The sequence below is a fragment of the Anolis carolinensis genome, unplaced genomic scaffold (genome assembly GCF_035594765.1).
Source record: "Anolis carolinensis isolate JA03-04 unplaced genomic scaffold, rAnoCar3.1.pri scaffold_8, whole genome shotgun sequence".
In the NCBI taxonomy this organism is placed as follows: Eukaryota; Metazoa; Chordata; class Lepidosauria; order Squamata; family Dactyloidae; genus Anolis; species Anolis carolinensis.
In genome coordinates this window covers 17,057,195-17,079,374 of record NW_026943819.1, presented here as the reverse complement: position 1 = coordinate 17,079,374, position 22,180 = coordinate 17,057,195, and the positions used below count along the sequence as shown (strand labels likewise).

At 40.7% G+C, this 22,180-nt stretch overlaps 1 protein-coding gene across 1 annotated transcript in view; it reads left to right on the top strand.

Annotated features, from left to right (window-relative positions):
- Nucleotides 1–2,143: 2,143 nt before the first annotated feature.
- Nucleotides 2,144–22,180, top strand: part of cdon (cell adhesion associated, oncogene regulated) — a 109,819-nt gene continuing 89,782 nt past the window's right edge. Inside the window, exon 1 of the mRNA XM_008118238.3 lies at nt 2,144–2,296. The gene's annotated coding sequence lies outside the window, so the exon portion shown is untranslated. The remainder of the gene's footprint in view (nt 2,297–22,180) is intronic.

Genomic DNA, 22,180 nt, shown 5'->3' with positions numbered 1-22,180 from the left:
ACCTCCTAAGAGGATTTTTGAAGAAGTACATTCACTCATCAGCCCCTTCTTTAATCAATGACCACGTATCATCCTGTTTTGCTTGTTTCATTCCTCCAAGACCTATACCAGGCCCGTATCCTTGGGGGGAGGGGCTTGAGGGGCTTCAGACCCCCCAAAAAAATTCTCGGGGTGGTCCGAGAAAAGACCTTACATTTATTATTTAAACGATACAAAAGGTTTGCTAGGGTAGATCCTCTCTCACTCAGACTCACCCCCCCCCCCCCCAAAACCAAAATCCCAGCCCCCCCCCCCCCCCCCCGAATCAAAATCCTGGCTACAGGCCTGACCTATACCAATAAGTGATGCCAACAACTGTGTTACTGATGCTAACTATCAGTGAAGCTTCTGAGTCCAGCTTAGTGATTGCAAAGCCATCCCAAAATATAGAAAGAAGTTCTTACTACAGTAGAGTCTCACTTATCCAAGCTAAACGGGCTGGCAGAAGCTTGGATAAAGAAATATCTTGGATAATAAGGAGGGATTAAGGAAAAGCCTATTAAACATCAAATTAGGTTATGATTTTACAAATTAAGCCCCAAAACATCATGTTTTACAACAAATTTGACAGAAAAAGCAGTTCAATACGCAGTAATGTTATGTTGTAATTGCTGTATTTACAAATTTAGCACCAAAATATCATGATATATTGAAAACATTGACTACAAAAATGTGTTGGATAATCCAGAAACTTGGATAAGCGAGTCTTGGATAAGTGAGACTCTACTGTATCAACAATATCAATAATATCAATAAGTCTCAATAAGTGAGACTCTGCTGTATCTGTATTTTATTTTAAATGAACCAGATGTATGTTGTATGTTGTTTTTGTATTGTCTGTCTTTGATAAGGCCAACTGGCTAATCAATAAATTTTTGATAAGTGAGACTATACTGTACTTTGTTTATCTATTGGTGTTTTCTGTCACTTCTTAAACAACAAAAAACAGATGGGTTGCTATGAGTTTTCCGGGCTGTATGGCCATATTCCAGGAGCATTCTCTCCTGATGTTTCACCCACATCTATGGCAGGCATCCTCAGAGGTTGTGAGGATGCCTGCCATAGATGTGGGCAAAACATCATAAGAGAATGCTCCTGGAACATGGTCGTAGTACCTGGAAAACTCACAGCAACCCAGTGATTCCGGCCATGAAAGCCTTCAACAATACAAAGACGGAGATGTCTACAACTCTTGTACTGGACTCCAAAACAAAGCTTTCTGTTGGACCAGAAGACCTGAAGCTAAAAGCTTCTCTCTTTTTTTGCACTAGGAGTCAAGTAGCATAAGCATATAGTTTATGAAAGCTTTCAGCATCTTTGTTCCATTTTATCTGAAGACATCAGGAGAGAATGCTTCTGGAACATGGTCACAGAACCTGGAAAACTCACAGCAACCCAGTGATTCCGGCCATGAAAGCCTTCAACAATACAAAGACGGAGATGTCTACAACTCTTGTACTGGACTCCAAACCAAAGCTTCCTGTTGGACCAGAAGACCTGAAGCTAAAAGCTTCTCTTTTTTGCACTAGGAGTCAAGTAGCATAAGCATATAGTTTATGAAAGCTTTCAGCATCTTTGTTCCATTTTATCTGAAGACATGGGTTTCCGGAAGAAGCCCATTTTTTCCCCTTTCCCTGGAGGAAAAGAAAACATGGGTCTCATCTTCTAGTTGCAGTAAGAGTTGCCCTCTGACCCCTGCCAGACACAAGAAAGGTGTCTGTCCTGAAAGACAAGCTTGTGTTGAGCAGCCAAAATGACTAAAGCTATGAGCGAAGGAACAGGGGGGATGTTTTATCCAAAACACATGTTTTTGCCACTATTCTAGTTATTTGGAATATTTCCTGCATGTTTGTCTCCATAGCAACTGACCCAGCATGAAAGACCTATTTACTGGGCCCTAGCATAAGAAACAACCATATGTTGTCAATTTTAGGACTCTCTCCCCCATTTCTTTTCTCACCCCCCCCCCCCACTTCAATAGAGTTCCCCTGCTGCATTCCCGGATGGTACGGAGCCTAAACCCCCAAGACAAGAACCATCCCTCCTGCTCACATCATTCCCAAGTAATTTTGTTTTCTCCTGGAGTGAGGTTTTCTTGGCTGCTCATGGAAAGTGACTGGGCAAGGAGCCATGGTGGGATGGGGTGGGTGGGTTCTGCTTTGAAGGAAATGTTAAGAAAAGTGCCTGGTGCCTTAGAGGCGTGAGTTGAGCAAGGGAGGCTCCAAGAGTGGACAGGAACGTACTGACGGAGCTGGAGGTAAGTGACCACTTCGGGTTTGTCGGAGGGAATGTCACCGAATTAATTGAGACGAAGTCCTCCCTGTCTTTGGCTCACCTCTTTCCCTGGATTCACCATCTAGGCACACAGAGAGTGGCCAACCTGAGCTAAAGCTTCACTTTTTTCCATTGCCTCTTTTTAAGGCGAGCAGCCTGTAAGCAAGCAAATCTCAAGGAAAATATTTTCTCTGAGAATTGTACAGGCAACAGGAAAGCTGAACTTAATTTCCTCTTAGGCTTCAGTTCAGAAGAGAAAAAGGGAAAATATTCACAAGAAGAGCACCTACACCTGAGGCTGGATCTACACTGTGATCAGTGAGAACCCATATCATGTAGTTTAACTGCATTGAACTGCAGTATATTGGTCTATAAAAGGTAAAGGTAAATTCCAGTCGTTTCCGACTCTGGGGGTTGGTGCTCATCTCCATTTCTAAGCTGAAGAGCCAGCGTTGTCCTTAGACACCTCCAAGGTCATGTGGCTGGCATGACTGCATGGAGCACTGTTACCTTCCTGCCAGAGCGGTACCTATTAATCTATTGATCTACTCACATTTGTATGTTTTCAAACTGCTAGGTTGGCAGAAGCTGGGGCTAACAGCGGGCGCTCATTCCGCTCCCTGGATTTGAACCGGTGACCTTTTGGTCCGCAAGTTCAGCAGCTCAGTGCTTTAACACACTGCGCCACCAGAGGCCCCATATTGGTCTACACTGATCATATAATGCAGTTCCAAACTGCATTATATGGCAGTATAGATCCAGCTTAGTGTAGTGCCCCTTTCTGGAGGATATGGAAACTTCTAGCACTGTGTGATTTTTCTCAGAGAGATCCGTAGCCCAAATTTGATTGGGTTACTGTGAGTTTTCCGGACTGTATGGCCATATTCCATAATAATAATAATAATAATAATAATAATAATAATAATAATAATAATAAACAATAGACATTGACAAAATCACGATCTGCCAACTGCAAAAGGCCACCCTACTGGGATCTGCACGCATCATCCGAAAATACATCACACAGTCCTAGACACTTGGGAAGTGTTCGACTTGTGATTTTGTGATACAAAATCCAGCATATCTATCTTGTTTGCTGTGTCATAATAAAATAATGATGATGATGATAATAATAATAATAATAATAATAATAATAATAATAATAATAATAATAACTTTATTTTTGTACCCCGCCTTCATCTCCTCAAAGGGACTCGGAGCGGTTTACATGGGGACGAGCCTGGTCAACATCATAAAATATAATCACATTAAAATACATACATAATATCATAAAACAGAATAAAACAACAAGAATTATAATAGCATAGCAGCTGTGACAAAATAAAAACAATCTCAAACCAACAACCAATGAGCCTGAAATAAAGTCCATTTCTAGGCATGAATGGGTGGGCTGGTGCAACTCACTTTGAAAATAGGGATAATGGATAAAGTGCATGAGTCCAATGAGCAGGGGTGAGCAATGTAAGATAGGAAATAATATCTTTGGATAGAGGACAATAGTAAGGTGCAAGGAAGAGATTTTATGTCCTAATTGGAGCCAGGTTATTTAGGGGATTGTCTAGTCAAATGCACAGCAGAACATCCACTGTGTTCTGGATGTTTTGAGACCTCACAACTTCACAACCTCTGAGGATGCCTGCCATAGATGTGGATGAGAGAATGGTTCTGGAACATGGCCATACAGCCATCTGTGAGAAGATCTGCATATCTACTAGGGTTTTCTCAGTGTATCAAGAGTCTCTATTAGTATTAAAAGTATCTGATGTGATTAGAATTTCCCTATTCATGCCAGGATATGCCAGACACTGAACTTCGGATCTTCAGTTTGCAGAGCATGCATTCTATTACTGAGCAATTCCAATTGCATGAAATTTAAGGAGCCCCAATAGCGCAGTGTGTTAAAGCGCTAAGCTGCTGAACTTGCAGACCGAAAGGTTGCAGGTTCGAATCCGGGGAGCGGAGTGAGCACCCGCTGTTAGCTCCAGCTTCTGCCAACCTAGCAGATCGAAAACATGCAAATATGAGTAGATCAATAGGTACCGCTCTGGCGGGAAGGTAACGGTGCTCCATGCAGTCATGCCGGCCACATGACCTTGGAGGTGTCTACGGACAACGCCGGCTCTTCGGCTTAGAAATGGAGATAAGCACCAACCCCCAGAGTCGGACACGACTTAACGTCAGGGGAAACCTTTACCTACCTTTACTACCGTATATACTCGAGTATAAGCCAACCCAAATATAAGCCGAGGCACCTAATTTTACCAGAAAAAAACTGGGAAAACATTGACTCCAGTATAAGCCGAGAGCAGTAAATTTCAGAAATAAAAATAGATACCAATAAAATTGCATTAATTGAGGCATCAGTAGGTTAAATATTTACATCAAGCTCAAATTTAAGATAAGACTGTCCAACTGTGATCAAATCATTATTCTCATCTTCTTCAATGTAAATGTGCTTATGTATCCATTTAACAATAATAGAGTAAAATAATACATGTAATAATAATAATAATAATAATAATAATAATAATAATAATAATAATAAATACAGGAAAATAATACAAGTAATAATAAATAGAGTAAAATAATAAATGCAATAATTGCATAATATTGCATAATAATAATAATAATAATAATAAGAAGATCAGAGTGAAATAATAATTGTAATAATAATAATAATAATAATAATAATAATAATAGAGTAAAATAAATGTAATAGTAGCAACAATAATAGAGAAAAATAATAAATGTAATAATACCAATAATAATAGAGAAAAATAATAAATGTACCATATGTTCTTGAGTATAAGCTGACCCAAATATAAGCCAACCAGGACCCTCACCCGAGTATAAGCCGAGGGCGGCTTTTTCAGTCTTAAAAAAAGGGCTGAAAAACTAGGCTTATACTGGAGTATATACAGTATATTGATTTCAGAAAAGACATTTATTGTATAGAATATGAAGACTAGATCATTCTCCCAGAATCTGTCTGGAATCAGGGTGCTTAACTGACTTTACCAAGTTTTGGCACATTATGATAGTAGCATTCCAGCAACATTTTGCATGGCTATGCATTTCGTGTCTATATGTCAGACAAATCTAAGAAAGGGATGTAGCTTTGCATATGCTTTGCATACAGGAGTTCTAAAGTTCAGTCACTGGTATCTTCATACTGGATTGGGAAAGACTCTTATCTGAAACCCTGGTGGTAAGCCACTGCCACTTGATGCAGACAGCAATGAACAAGAAGCACTAGTGGTCTGGTTCATTATAAGGTGGACCTGATGTTAGTAGAACCTATAACTTACTAGTTAAGCCAAATCTTGGGAAAGTTACATGATTGAACTTCAGTTCTCAGAATCACTCAGTAAAAATAGCCAATAGTAATATGGGAACCAGCCAAATTCTTGCTACCTCCCAGTAACTGAAAAACTTCTGCAAGACAGGTAAAGGTAAAGGTTTTCCCCTGACATTAAGTCCAGTCGTGACCGACTCTGGGGGTTGGTGCTCATCTCCATTTCTAAGCTGAAGAGCCAACGTTGTCCGTAGACACCTCCAAGGTTATGTGGCCGGCATGACTGCATGGAGAACCGTTACCTTCTCACTGGAGTGGTACCTATTGATCTACTCACATTTGCATGTTTTCGAAATGCTAGGTTGGCAGGAGCTGGGGCTAACATCGGGTGCTCACTCCGCTCCCGGGATGCAAGACAATGTTGACATTAATGAGCCTGAACGATCAATCTCTGGCTAGATAGAAACGGTTTCCTATGATGATCTTTATAAACAACACTCTTGAGTTCCGAGCTCCAAATGCATATGATTTACCTGCTCTCACCAAAATGGGCAATCTGACCTTATAGTCACATCTCTTTGTGGGCATTGGGAGATCTCAATATGGCCATAGAACATAGTTGCCACTGTGCCACAACCCAGTCTGACATTTCAGCTCTAACTAGATGGGAGAGACTGAAATCCATCAGATAGATTCCTCCACCACCATATCTGTACTCTAGAAAAGGCCCTACCTGACAGAGGTGAGGAAGGTGTAGCCCTCCAGATGTTGTTAAAGACTACAGCTTTCATCAGCATGGTCAATAGGGAAGAATAATGGAATGTGCATTCTTATCACATCTGGTGGGCCTCATGATCTCCACCCCAATGCCCAAGTTAATATCACAACTGTCCTGCTAGGAAGAAAGGTGAAAATGCCAACCTTTTTTATTTGAGACTAGCTTGGGGACCCAGGGTCATTTGAGAATGGTATTATGTGTCTTTCAATGTTATGTATTCTGTTTGGAGTGGGTGAACTACAATTCCCAGAATGGTGGGTCAATCCTCCCCAAACCCAGCCTGTATGAATACAGTAGAGTCTCACTTATCCAACATTCTGGATTATCCAACGCATTTTTGGAGTCAATATTTTCAATGCATTGTGATATTTTGGTGCTAAATTTGTAAATATAGTAATTACTACATAGCATTAATGCGTAATGAACTACTTTTTCTGTCAAATTTGTTGTATAACATGATGTTTGGGTGCTTAATTTGTAAAATCATAACCTATTTTGATGTTCAATAGGCTTTTTCTTAATCTCTCCTTATTATCCAACATATTCGCTTATCCAACGTTCTGCCGGCCCGTTTATGTTGGATAAGTGAGACTCTACTGTAGTTGGCAATTTTGGGGCCTGTGTACCAAGTGTGGTCCAGATTTGTCGTTGGGTGGTCATTGCCTGGGTGCTGTAGTCTGTGGATGGGGGTGAATGACTACAACTCCCAGAGTCCCGGGATAATTGCCCCAAAACATGTGTCAGTATCCACAGCAGGCAATGTTGAGTCTGTGTGCCAAGTTTGGTCCAGATCCTTCATTGGCTGGGTTCAGTGGTCTTTGGATGCAGGTGAACTACAACTCCCAAAATAAATGCCCATTCCCAAAAACACCTGCAGTATGTTCAGTTGATCATGAGGATTCTCTGTGCGAAGTGTGGTCCTGATCCATTGTTGGTGGGGGTCACTGTTTCTCCGGATGCAGGTGAACTATAACTCCCTTTTCCCTAAACTTGTCCAATATATTCTATTGGTTATGGGGACTCTGTGTGCCAAGTTTGTTCCTGGTATATCATCGGTGGGGTTCGGAATGCTCATTCATTGTAGGTGAACTATAAATCCCAGTAGCTACGACTTCCAAATGTCCAGGGTAATTGTCCTCCAAATTAGATTAGATTAGATTAGATTTAGATAGATACATTTTCCTTCAGCTTTAACTTTTCAAAATTTGCTTGAAAGCCTAGAAACAACTGCAATTAAAGTTGGAATTGTAAGTGAACCACACCTATGTCGCCCAAGAGGGCATGCTAGGTCATTACAACATTACATGGTTGTACATTATTAGTATTAAATACAGCTAGGCTCCCTGTTTGAGAAAATAATTCTTTGATATGGATATGAAGTGACTGTTTCCATACCTTTGGCCAAAACAATACGTCCTACCATCCCCTAAGTACAAGCAAATGCCAAGAACATTCATTCTGGCATGTGAACTATATGGCAGTAATATAGTGGATTGTCATGTGCCAAAGAAAATAACTCCTGACATTCTCTTAGAAAAATAAATGCCTTTGGTTCCTTGCAAAATGAAATAACTTGAATATTAAAAACAAACAGAGGCCTAGCCCAGAGGGCTGGACTGAAAAAGCGCAACTTCTCACACCATAGAGGTTTTAATTGCAGAAACTCACTCCATGTCCAAAGGAGGTTGGCTCATAGGTGCTTCAAACAGAATCAGAAGTAGTTATGGGAGAAACAACTGGTTATGTTACTAGTCCTAGTTGGAATTCAACCAGACAAATGCAGCTGACACATAGCTTGAAATCCTTGGGCTACTTCATACTGTTGACACATTGGCAATCTCCCAAAGACATGTATGAGGTCCCCCGAGAGTATGTGTGAAGCCTCACAGAAAACAATGTTGGCTACCCCTTCTTGGCAAGGGGTTGGACCGGATGGCCCATGAGGTCTCTTCCAATTCTATTATTTTATGATTCTATGATTCTAGAGGGGGATTGGACCTGGAAAAATTACTTGACCAGTAGCCATGCTCATGGAGGGATTCTGGAAGTTGTAATACAAAATGAGCTTCCAAGCTCTGGTCAAAATCAAACAGGATCATGTGGTGCCCTTACCTTAAATGCTGAATGGGTCTTATCTTTTAGACCAGTGCTTCTCAACCTGTGGGTCCCAGGTATTTTGGCCCATAACTCCCAGAAATCCCAGCCTGTCTACCAGCTGTTAGGATTTCTGGGAGTTGAAGGGGAGCCACAAAATGAGTGCATATGGGAACAAAGCTGGTCTGTCCTGCTCTTCCTGGTTTATTATGTCATATCGGATGATTAGGAAACATGGTTAGATCACAACTTCCATCATCCTTCATCATTGGCCAAACTGACTAGGGATGATGTGAGTTGCAATTCAATATACAGTAGAGTCTCGCTTATCCAACATAACTGGGCCGGCAGAACGTTGGATAAGCGAATATCTTGGATAATAAGGAGGAATCAAGGAAAAGTCTATTAAACATCAAATTAGGTTATGATTTTACAAATGAAGCACCAAAACATCATGTTATATAACAAATTTGACAGAAAAAGTAGTTCAATACACAGTAATGCTATGTAGTAATTACTGTATTTACAAATTTAGCACCAAAATATCATGATGTATTGAAAACATTGACTACAAAAATGTGTTGGATAATCCAGAATGTTAGATAAGCGAGTGTTGGATAAGTGAAACTCTACTGTATGAATGGCCAAAATTATCCCTGGTTTGTCATTGTCATAGCTCTTCTCATTCAGGCATGTTTGTCCCTATACCAGTGGTTCTCAACCTGTTCTCAAACCAGTGGTTCTCAAACCCCAGGCGTTTTGGCCTACAACTCCCAGAAATCCCAGCCAATTTACCAGCAGTTAGGATTTTTGGGAGTTGAAGGCCAAAACATCTGGGGACCCACAGGTTGAGAACCACTGCCCTATAGGGTATTTTTACAGGACTAGAGCCCATCTGGAGTTTTGTTGATGGATTAGATGAAGATGTGCCAAAAAGTACGCTCAGGATCAGCCATGCAACTATTTCACTCTAAAAATTACCAGAACTTATGAAATTTTTATGGAATGGGTTTTATTTACAGCTGCTATGGCCTCTAGCTAGACTGGTTGGGATATTTTAGGAACCGTAGTTTACAAAATAAAATGGCCACACTATGATAACTGGTCCTCATTCACTTATTATACATAATCTGGGTAGACTAAGGTTTACATAAGCAGATTCTCTGCCCACATGATTAATTTGATTCTACATATACCCACAAGAGATGTGCAAACAAATTTCACATACCCTCGAGCGTATGTTCTTTCCCTTCTTACATCTAAAGAACTGTTAATTCGAAGTTGTTGAAATGCCCATGCCAGCTCAACGGCCCTTTGCAAAGTGCTGTGTGCAAAGAAATGGTTGCAGTTTGTTTAAGAGCCTCCATGGCATGTGCCAATGCCTGGCATACCCTGACGACCAGGCCCTTGTTTATAATAACAGTGTGATGTGTGTAGTAAGAGCAGCCTATAAAAGGCAATGCACACTGATGGTTGTAGAGGAGAAATGTAAACATACAGTTGAGGGTCTGAAGCATGCAGGCAAAGCTGTGAAGAAACCTGCTTGGGAGACAGAGGTGGGTAAAGCTTACTGTAGAGGCGGCCTAAAGAAATATCTGCCTGCCAAGCATACATTTGAAATTTAACGATACAGTAGAGTCTCACTTATCCAAGCCTCGCTTATCCAAGGTTCTGGGTTATCCAAGCCATTTTTGTAGTCAATGTTTTCAATATATCATGATATTTTGGTGCTAAATTCGTAAATACAGTAATTATTACAACATAACATTACTGCGTATTGAACTACTTTTTCTGTCAAATTTGTTGTATAACATGATGTTTTGGTGCTTAATTTGTAAAATCATAACCTAATTTGATGTTTAATAGGCTTTTCCTTAATGTCTCCTTATTATCCAAGATATTCACTTATCCAAGCTTCTGCCGGCCAGTTTAGTTTGGATAAGTGAGACTCTACTGTATTACAAGAGAGTTATAGACTCTATTTCTTTCAGTTTGGAATAGTCTTCTGAGCATGACAACAGTCTTACAAAGTGTCACAATGCTTAAAACCTGCAGCATATTCGCTTCGTTTATTTCAATGCTAAAGCATTTTTATCAGCATTTCTACCATGTTTAAAATGCAGATTTCCTGCATTTTCTTAGCTAAATAGCATTCCCTCAACAGACTAATTGCAGAGTGTGAGAAAGTTACATTATCTGGATTACAACTCCAAGAGTTTTCCAGCCATCATGAGTTGCAGCCATTGATGGATGGTGGCTGCCATCTAAGTTGAACAACATATCTGCTCCAGGTTTTAGTTTGGACATTAAAGGAGCTATCCAAAGTGCTTAACTTGTTTGAAGAATAGGGAACCAGAGCTGGAATACTGCCTTTAAAGTTCATAATACACACTGGAACAGATCTAAATGGAAACCACCAGCCAAATTACCAAGTGGTTTCTGGTCCTATGCATGTTCTTGGGCACGCTTTGAATTTTGCTTCCTGTGCTGGATAAGATGATGTTGACTTTGGTGAACTTTGTATAGTTCCAGTAACATGAAGGAATCACTATCTAATCATAACTCTCTGGGACTCTGAACCTTTTCTGAGGTGCAGAATAATTTAAAATTGTCTGTCCCAGGAGGTTGGTGGTTCCAGAAGGCTTCCTGGTGATTCTTTGGGGATTTCTCACCTTGGCAGGCAATTCTGTCAAGATCTTAGTTGATCTCTGGGTAGAAAAATGGCCAAGCTAGTGGACATGATCACTTCTGAGTTCCACCTGCTCTAAAAGCTTTTCAGGGTATTGATGTCAAAGAGACTGGGTGGTAATTGTTTGGGTCCCCCCTTTTTGAAGAAAGGGACAAGATTTGCCCTCCTCAAATCTGGTGTAACTTCTATTATCCTGGAATTCTCAATTATGATTGCCGTTGGTCCTGAAATTACTTCTGCCAGTTCTGTTAATACTCTTGGATGTAGTTCATATGTATATGATGCTCTAATATACATATTGTGTTCTATGTTTTGAACCTTTATTGTGGTGCATATTTTTCAGATATTGTAGTTCGTCTGGCCCTGGAGACTTGAATTCATTTAGATTAGTCAGATATTCCTGTACTGCCTCTTTACCTGTTCAGTGCTGCATTTTCCCTACTGCATCCTCTGCTCCGGGAGTCCCGGTGGCGAAGTGTGTTAAAGCGCTGAGCTGCTGAACTTGCAGACCGAACGGTCCCAGGTTCAAATCCCGGGAGCAGAGTGAGCGCCCGCTGTTGCTCCAGCTTCTGCCAACCTAGCAGTTTGAAAAGATGCCAATGTGAGTAGATCAATAGGTACTGCTCCGGCGGGAAGGTAACGGCACTCCATGAAGTTATGCCGGCCACATGACCTTGGAGGTGTCTACGGACAACACTGGCTCTTCTGCTTAGAAATGGGGATGAGCACCAACCCCCAGAGTCAGACACGACTGGACTTAACATCAGGGGAAACCTTTACATTTATCCTCTGCTCCATTATCCCCACATTGATCACTCTTAACCTTTTGGTAGAAGAATGAGGCAAAGGAGATGTTGAGTCATTCTGCTTTTTCTCTGTCCTCTGTTAGCATTTTGCCATCATCTGTATGCAGCAGTTTTTCCTTGTTTTTCTTTTTGCTATGAACATAACAAAAAAAGTGATTTTAGCAAGCCTGAGCTCATTCATTCTACACTTTGGCTTTTCTAACTTTCTTCCTACATACGCTGGCTATTCGTCTGAATTCTTCTTTGGTGATTTTCCACTCTATAATCCTATGATTCTGGGAGCCTGTCCAAACTCTGAGATCTTGAGAGGAGGCCCACTTTTGGACCCTTTCCCCAGTACATATATGTTTGGTGGCATTGTAAGGGAGATGCATTTTCCTGGCTGGCTTCTCAAGTGAAGTAAGAATGGATCCATCTTTGCTGTCCTTCCATCTACAGGTGAAAACCTGTTTATTCCAACACTGTTAGGAACATCTTTTACAAAGAATGGCTTTTATAGGGCAAACATTCAATGCCCATATACACATAGAACTGACACAGAGACAGACGCAGAGGCAATTTAACTTTCTCCTGAGGGGATGTTTGATTCTGGCTACGGGGGAGCATCTGCTTCATCATCCACTGTGACGGCACTTCCTCATTCCAATGTAGTAAATTAGTTAAATTTGCCTCCCCACTTTATAAGTGGTACCTTATTTCCTACTTGATAGATGCGAAAGACCCTCAGGTATGCTTTCTCAGGATTACACTTAACACTTTAAGTACTACACCTGCTGTGTAATTACCCTTCCCTGATGACTTGACATTTTTTCTGCACCTTGGCCCAGATCTTTTGATCCAACTCATGATTTTAACATTATTTTGTATATTGTCCTTTTATGACTGTTTTTATCCATGTTGATGTTTTATTGTTGGCTGATTTGTTTAATCAAATTTGTTTAATCAATTTGTTCAGCTAATGACTGAACAAAGGATGTCCCCAGGCAAGAGACAAAAACCTTTCCAGTGCTAATTAGGGTGATTAACTGAAACATTAATGCTGGCTTCCCAGTGACAAAGGACTCTTGCCACACCCTGGACTCTACACAGATATATATTCTTTCCTTTCCTTACTTAGTTTATCCATACCTCACAACGTCTGAGGATGCCTGCCATAGATGTGGGTGAAACGTCAGGAGAGAATACTTCTGGAACATGGCCACACAGCCCGAAAGACATAAAACAACCCTGTGATCCCGGCCATGAAAGCCTTCGACAACACATTGATTTGTTTATTGTTTTTGTTTTGATTTTTTGTTGTTGTGTCCAGGCATAGCCCCATGTCAGCCGCCCCGAGTCCCTTCGGGGAGATGGGGCGGGGTATAAAAATAAAGTTATTATTATATATTATAACTATCTTTCGGGTTGCTAGGTCAGCAACGAGCAGGGGCTATTTTTTATTTTTTAATTGACAGGTGCTCACCCTGCCACGGGCTGGCCTCAAACTCATGACCTCATGGTCAGAGTGATTTATTGCAGCAGGCAGCTCACCAGCCTGCACCACAGCCCGGCCCCTTTGTTTTGCTTTCCATTTTCAATTGCCACTCTTGATGGTAGCTCAGGACCCATGTTTGCCACATAGCCTCAGTTGAAAGCTTGGGGGAACCCAAACAACAAGAAGGGATAATACACTAAAACAATAGCTTGGCTTTGCAGCTCAGCAGATCTCTTTATTTAGTGTCTAACCAGCCACCAGACCACAAATAACTCAAGAAGGACTGGGATTAGAAGGAGGGCTTAGAGGCAGTGAGGACAGGTGGCCTTCTACTTTCAGCACCAGCTCCCAAGGCTCCTTCTTGAGCCTCCAGCCCCCTCCTCTTCATACCCCAAGGGTTTTTCCATCCATCAAACTTCTTAAACAAGCCAGGCCATTACTTTAATTCCAGCTGTGGATCCAGTTACACTCTCAGGCTGTTCCATTAGCTGCCAAAACAGAAACTGTCCCTTGGATAAGTGAGGGGAAAATCCAAACCCAACAGGTTGCTGTGGAAACACATTCCAGCCCAGAGGGCCTGCAGTCTTTGGGGGTCAGGGTTCTGACCTTGTGGATAGCCTCAGGGCCGCACATTGTGCTCTCTCTGCTCATGAATAATGGCAGATGGTACTCCAGGCAACACTGTTGTCAATCCGTAGAAATCCCACTCAAGATGATGAGCAAAGGTATCCTGCCTTGACACCTGTGCAATGAAACAGTCTCCTCAAAGAGAAAGCTGCTGTCCTCCTCTCTCTCTGAGACATGCTCCTAGGCTGTGACAATCAATCAGAGCTTGGAAAAATTACTTTTTGGACTGCAACCAGTAGTAGCTGGTATTGCATTGTATTAGTATCTGCATATTTCATCTTTTCCCCAAAGGTAGGATGCAAAATACTACACTCAGCTTGTGTTAAAGATGGAGGGCCGACCGGAGTCTGTACCCGACAGTTTTCATCAGTGCCTCGAGGCAATTATTGGATGGTTGCATTCCAGTAGGTTGAGGGTGAATCCAGCAAAGACGGAGATCCTATGGCTGGGCCGACCGGGCAGTGGGGATATCCAGTTGCCAACCCTGGATGGCGAAGTGCTACGCCCGCCTTTACTGGTAAAGAGTCTGGGAGTCCTCTTGGACCCCTTCATTAACGATGGAGGCCCAGGTCTCCGCCGTTACCAAAACTGCCTTTTTTCATCTTCGGCAGGCTAGACGGCTGGGCCCCTATCTGTCTAGGGACAACCTGGCTATGGTGATCCAGGCTACAGTCATCTCAAGACTGGATTACTGTAACGCCCTTTACATTGGCCTTCCTGTGTCGGTGATCCGGAAGCTCAAATTGGTGCAAAATGCAGCTGCCTGGCTCCTTGCGGGAGTCCCGATAAGATGCCACATAACACCAATCTTACGGCAGCTGCACTGGTTACCAATTGAGCACCAGATCACTTTCAAAGTGATGGTGCTTACCTTCAAGGCCTTACATGGTCCAGGGCCGATGTACCTGAGGGACCGCCTCACTCCCTACAAACCCCAGAGATCCCTCCGTTCTGAGGACCAAGACCTGTTGGAGGTCCCCAGTTTTAAGACTTTGCATCTAACAACAACTAGACGCAGAGCCTTTTCAGTAGTGGCGCCATCGCTCTGGAACATCTTGCCACCTGAAGTTCGTGCCTTGCGGGACTTGTTGGCCTTCCGCAGGGCATGTAAGACACACCTGTTTCGACAGGCTTTTGAGTTTTGTTGTTGATGTTTTAAAAAGTGCTTTTAAGATGTTTTTTAAAGATGTTTTTAAAGATGTTTTTTAAAGATGTTTTTAAGATGTTTTAAATTGTTGATTTTAGCCAGTTCTTGTAAGCCGCTCCGAGCCCTAGGGGAGTGGCGGCGTATAAGTTTGAAATAAAAAATAAAAAATAAAAAAATAAAATAAAAAGAAATAAAAGTAAAAACACCAGTCTATCACGCATTAAAATGCAATTTATACACAAGTTAAAATAATTTAAAATACTGTATATACTCGAGTATAAGCCGACCCGAATATAAGCCGAGGCACCTAATTTTACCACAAAAAAAACTGAGAAAACATTGACTCCAGTATAAGCTGAGAGTGGAAAATTTCAGAAATAAAAATACAGTAGAGTCTCACTTATCCAACATAAATGGGCCGGCAGAAGGTTGGATAAGCGAATATGTTGGATAATAAGGAGGCATTAAGGAAAAGCCTATTAAACATCAAATTAGGTTATGATTTTACAAATTAAGCACCAAAACATCATGTTATACAACAAACTTGACAGAAAAAGTAGTTCAATGATCAGTAATGTTATGTAGTAATTACTGTATTTACAAATTTAGCACCAAAATATCATGATGTATTGAAAACATTGACTAAAAAAATGTGTTGGATAATCCAGAACGTTGGATAAGCGAGTGTTGGATAAGTGGGACTCCACTGTAATGTTATCCGCCCTGAGTCCCCTTTGGGGTGAGAAGGGCAGAATATAAATACTGTAAATAAATAAATAAATAAATAAATAAACATAACATCTCATTTCTTGGTTGGGACTTTCTAGACAAGGAAAATTGTGTATATCTGTATAATTGAGACAGCAATGTGAGAAAGTTTACATTTGAGGAACGAACATCCCCAAACAGAAGCGTGTTTATGTATAAGCATGTCTACTATAGACAAGATGCATGTCTTTATTATGGTGGCTGAGTGTGCCACCTTATGAAGGACAGACAGTTCTCTGCAGTCCAGAAAATGTTAAAGATAAAGATAAAGGTTGCCTAGAGGCAACCAAAATACCAATAGAGAGCAAGTTACCTCATACCTCAAAGAGATCACATTGCTACATCTTCAAATGGGGGAGGTGATAGTGGTCAAGCAGGAAGAGAAGAGACAGAAAGACCCTTCTGGGAAGACATGCATAGCAATAGAGAAAGGAGACCCTCATTCTAATTCTGTTTTCTAGTCTAGCTACTCATTGGGGACTGGAGACTTGTGGAGTCCAAGATGACACCCAACACAATCTAAGGTAATAATAATAATAATAATAATAATAATAATAATAATAATAATAATAATAATAATAATAAGTACCACCTCCCAGCAGCAAAGAACTGCTGGGATCACAAACCTGCAAAAGTATTGGAAAATGAGCATGCAAAAATACTGTGGGACTTCCGAATCCAGACTGACAAAGTTCTGGAACACAACACACCAGACATCACAGTTGTGGAAAAGAAAAAGGTTTGGATCATTGATGTCACCATCCCAGGTGACAGTCGCATTGACGAAAAATAACAGGAAAAACTCAGCCGCTTTCAGGACCTCAAGATTGAACTTCAAAGACTCTGACAGAAACCAGTGCAGGTGGTCCCGGTGGTGATGGGCACATTGGGTGCCGTGCCAAAAGATCTCAGCCGGCATTTGGAAACAATAGACATTGACAAAATTACGATCTGCCAACTGCAAAAGGCCACCCTACTGGGTTCTGCACGCATCATCCGAAAATACATCACACAGTCCTAGACACTTGGGAAGTGTTCGACTTGTGATTTTGTGATATGAAATCCAGCATATCTATCTTGTTTGCTGTGTCATAATAATAATAATAATAATAATAATAATAATAATAATAATAATAATAATAATAATAATAATAATAATTTTATTTTTAAACCCCGCCCAATCTCCCCGAAGGGACTCTGAGTGGCTTACATGGGGCCAAGCCCAGTCCACAATAAAAACAAAGCAATAAAAACAAATAATAACAATAAAAACCAGTAATAAAATCACATTCAAGAACAAGAGGTAAAATCATGGATAAAATCTAGAGAAAACCTGGTACCAGGTACCAGGACGGGTAACTAAATTCGATATAACTTAAAAATCACAAAATTGCCTAAATGACATTTAGAAATGCAGCTGTCTTATCCTCTTATCAGATACATTCTCACAGGTAAATAAATATAGCAGCCACCTTTTGCAGTGAGAAATAAGTATTCCGTCAAAGAATTAGGCTCTTTTGCTTGGTTGCAAGCATCTGTTGATTGTCTGAGTTGCAGCCTTGAGGATGCTCTGGGAAAGTGTCACTCTTCCATGGGAATCTCGGCACAAAGCGCCTTCCTCCCGGCCTGAGCGCTTGGACTTGCACCCCATGAAGCAGGGAGAAGGAGGGGGGCCGTGGCCTTGTAAAAGGTGCTCCCCAGGTCTGTGTGGAAGAGCGTTTCAGCCGGAGACTGTGTAGGCGTGGGCACAGGGCATGGCCAACAGTGGGATTTGCATACATCAAAGGCACAGACAAGGAATCCTGCCATGTGTTTGTCAGCCCGCGTTAGAGATGATACAGACCACAGCTATTGTCTGCCTTTAAGCTAGTCCTGAAAAGATCCATTTTCAATATCTGAAATAATTTTCTCCCTTGGTTATTAGAGGCAAGTTGAGGCTACTTACTGCGAGGTCTCCAGCTGTGTAGCCAATGGGCCTTTCATAGCCTTGAGCAGCAAGGCAGGCCCTTTATGAGCGCAATAGGTTTTCCTGTGGGAAGAAACGTTGTACCAGGGCATTTACGTATCTGTGCTGGTATTCTGAATATTCCTTACACAGGTTCTTCTGCACATATCCTTTGCATTCCAAGTGGCTATGGGCATGGAGGATTCCTCAATGTGTCTTCTATCTCATCCAGTTAAAAGAAGCCTATAAGGCAGAGGCTAAACTTGGCATATCCTCCAAATGTCAAACTGCAGTAGATGGCAATCCTGATCCAGTCTAAGATACAGTAAAGTCTCACTTATCCAACATAAATGGGCCGGCAGAAGGTTGGATAAGCGAATATCTTGGATAATAAGGAGAGATCAAGGAGAAGCCTATTAAACATCAAATTAGGTTATGATTTTTCAAATTAAGCACCAAAACATCATGTTAAACAACAAATTTGACAGAAAAAGTAATTCAATAGGCAGTAATGCTATGTAGCAATTACTGTATTTACAAATTTATTACCAAAATATCACGATGTATTGAAAACATTGACTACAAAAATGTGTTGGATAATCCAGAATGTTGGATAAGCGAATGTTGGATAAGTGAGACTCTACTGTACTACATATGAGAAACAGCTTCTTTAAAACATTTTTGGCCTTTGGGATTGTGGCAGGGTTCCCACTAAATAAGTATTTTTCTTTTGCCACAGCCCAGTGACACTTTCATTGCTTTTCCTTCATAAACAGAAAAGCTACTTTTTGACGACATTTGTTTGCTTGCTGTGTATTTGTGGCTGTGTATTGGCAACAAAGTCCATGGCAGGAGGGAGATACTAGGATGCTGTAGTTGCGGCTTTTTAAAAACTGTGTCAGAAGCTAATTGAGGCAAGTCATTTGTGGTGTGAGAGAATTGACTGTCATCAAAGATCTTGTCCAGGGGATGCCCAGATGTGTTACCATCCTTCTCTCATGTCCCCACATGGGAAGCTAGGGCTGACAGACGGGAGCTCACCCCATCTCGTGGATTCGAACTGGCAACATACAGGTCAGCAACCCAACCTGTAGGTCAGCAGTCCAGCTGGCACAAGGGTTTAACCCAGTTGTTCCCAAACTTATTTGGCCTACCGCCCCCTTTCCAGAAAAAATATTACTCAACACCCCCTGGAAATTAATTTTTTAAAATTTTTTAATAGCAATTAAACAGAAAGATATACAGTAGAGTCTCACTTATCCAACATTCTGGATTATCCAACACATTTTTGTAGTCAATATTTTCAATAAATCATGATATTTTGGTGCTAAATTCGTAAATACAGTAATTACTACATAGCATTACTACGTATTGAACTACTTTTTCTGTCGAATTTGTTGTATAACATGATGTTTTGGTGCTTAATTTGTAAAATCATAACCTAATTTGATGTTTAATAGGCTTTTCCTTAATCCCGCCTTATTATCCAACATATTCACTTATCCAACATTCTGCCGGCTCGTTTATGTTGGATAAGTGAGACTCTACTGTATGTATTAATGTTTCTACCTTTTTCGTAAAATATAGTAAAGAAAGGTGTAAATTAGAAACATTGAAGTTTGAAATTATGAAACTATTTTTTGAATTCAAAATAGAAAGGTAATACAGTTATTCATTGCCCCCAAATGCACCTGTGGCCATCACCGCCCCCCTGGATCGCTGCAGCGCCCACCAGGGGGCGCTAGCACCCACTTTGGGAATCACTGGTTTAACTCATTGCACCACCACGGCTCCTAACATCTGCTTTGAAGTTATTTATATGAGTCTACACTGCCATATAATCCAGTTCAAAATAGTAATCTGGGATAAGTATTTTCCTTTGGGTTTCTTTTATCCTTATCTGCTTGATTTTTTAAATTGAATTGATCCAGTATTTGATATCAGAGTCGTTAATGTTCATGTCCTCTTTCCGTATCTCGGCCAATGTTTGTTTCAATTTATATTGTTTTTCAATTAATTTCTTATAAATAAAACCCATCAGGCCTTTTTCCTTTTCTAATTTCCATTTTAAAATTTGGTCGAAATCTGTCTCTGGCCCTTCCTTTTTCTTCCAATTCATAATCCTTTGTTTCAGTCCACTCCAAAGAAGCCAGTTACTTTGCTCACAAATGTTTTTTATCATTTCCCAATCCTTAATTGTCCCGTCTGGGTTTAAGAGGTCTCTTATCCATTTCATTCCATTTTGTTTAAAATTTGTTATGGCTTTACCAAATATCTGTTCCTTTTTATTATTTAAAAACTCTATTGGGAGTATATCTATTTTATTTATTGGTAGTTTACCTTGCCATTTTTTCCAGCACTCCATGGATGAGATCATTGGTCCTCCTTTAATTTCTTTTAGAGTTTTATTATCTACCCATCCTTTTAAACATAGGCAATTGTGCCATCCGTTTATTATTTTTTTGATTCTGACCCATCTTCTTGAGTCATCAAAATCTAATTCTAACAATCTTGTTAATTGGCAGGCTTCATAATAGACTTGTAGATTGGGTGCCGTAATCTGGGATCAGGAGCCAGATTATATGGCAGTGTAGAAGGGGCCTCTGTTACCACCTATGGGGGGGTTCTCTCATGTGGTGATATGAAAATAATCAAACAAACTCAATGTAGATCCAAAAATCTCAATGTATCCAAAAAACAGGACTGTCCCAATCGCATATGAGTAGAAATCAGCGGTTCTTCTCTTGAAGTATAAGGACAAGTTTTTCATGTGAGTAAATGTCCTGTTCTTTATTATATGAGTAGACTCCAGTTTCCATATAACTTGACTCAAACCTGCAACCGGTTTCAACTCACAGGAGTCTTCATCAGGCGGTGGGTCTACAAATAATACACATCATAAATATATACTTACAAATCCAGGTTTGTATAAGTATATATTTATAATGTGTATTATTTGTAGACCCAACCGCCTGATGAAGACTCCTGCAAGTCATATGCGACTGGGACAGTCCTGTTTTTTGGATACACATTAAGATTTTTGGATATACATTGAGTTTGTTTGATTATTTTCATATCACCACAAGCAGTGGATTTTGGTCTTCATAGTTTAGGGCAGGGGTCCCCAAACTAAGGCCCAGGGGCCAGATGCGGCCCATCGAAGCTATTTATCCGGCCCCCACGGCACAAGGGCAGAAGGGGGTTGGGCAAAATGACCCAAGGGGTCTCTTCTTCTCTTACAACCATTATTATTATTATTATTATTATTATTATTATTATTATTATTATTATTATTATCATCATTATTAAACAACATTGAGGCTGGGTGGCCATCTGTCAGGGATGCTTTGCTTGTGCTTTTGGTGCACAAAGGCAGAAGGAGTTGGATTAAATGGCCCAAGGGGTCTCTTCCAACCCTCATTATTATTATTATTATTATTATTATTATTATTATTATTATTATTATTATTATTATTTTATTATGACACAGCAAACAAGATAGATATGCTGGATTTCATATCACAAAATCACAAGTCGAACACTTCCCAAGTGTTTAGGACTGTGTGATGTTTTTTCGGATGATGCGCGCAGATCCCAGCAGGGTGGCCTTTTGCAGTTGGCAGATCGTAATTTTGTCAATGTCTATTGTTTCCAAATGCCGGCTGAGATTTATTATTATTATTATTATTATTATTATTATTATTATTATTATTATTGTTGTTGTTAACATTGAGGCTGGGTGGCCATCTGTCAGGGGTGCTTTTGGCGCACAAAGGCAGAAGGGGATTGGACTCAATGGCCCAAAGGGTCTCTTCCAACCCTCTTTATTATTGTTATTGTTGTTGTGGTTGTTATTATTATTGCTCGGTGGCCAACTATAGTCCGGCCCTCCAACGGTCCGAAGGATCGTGAACCGGCCTCCTGTTTAAAAAGTTTGGGGACCCCTGGTTTAGGGAAACCCATTGTCCCTTTAGGGATTCTCTCATGTCCCAGCATGGGAAGCTAGGGCTGACAGATGAGAGCTCACCCTGTCTCGCTGATTTGAACCACCAATCTTCAGGTCAGCAGTTCAGCCATCTCAAGAGTTTAACCCATTACACCACTATGGTTCCCATAGCTGAGGCTGAGAGCGTGAGATCGTATGAAGGTTGTTTCAAACCCAAATTGTAGTGTTGTGGTATCTTAATTTTCACCTTGGCATTTTGGAGACATTTTGATACCTC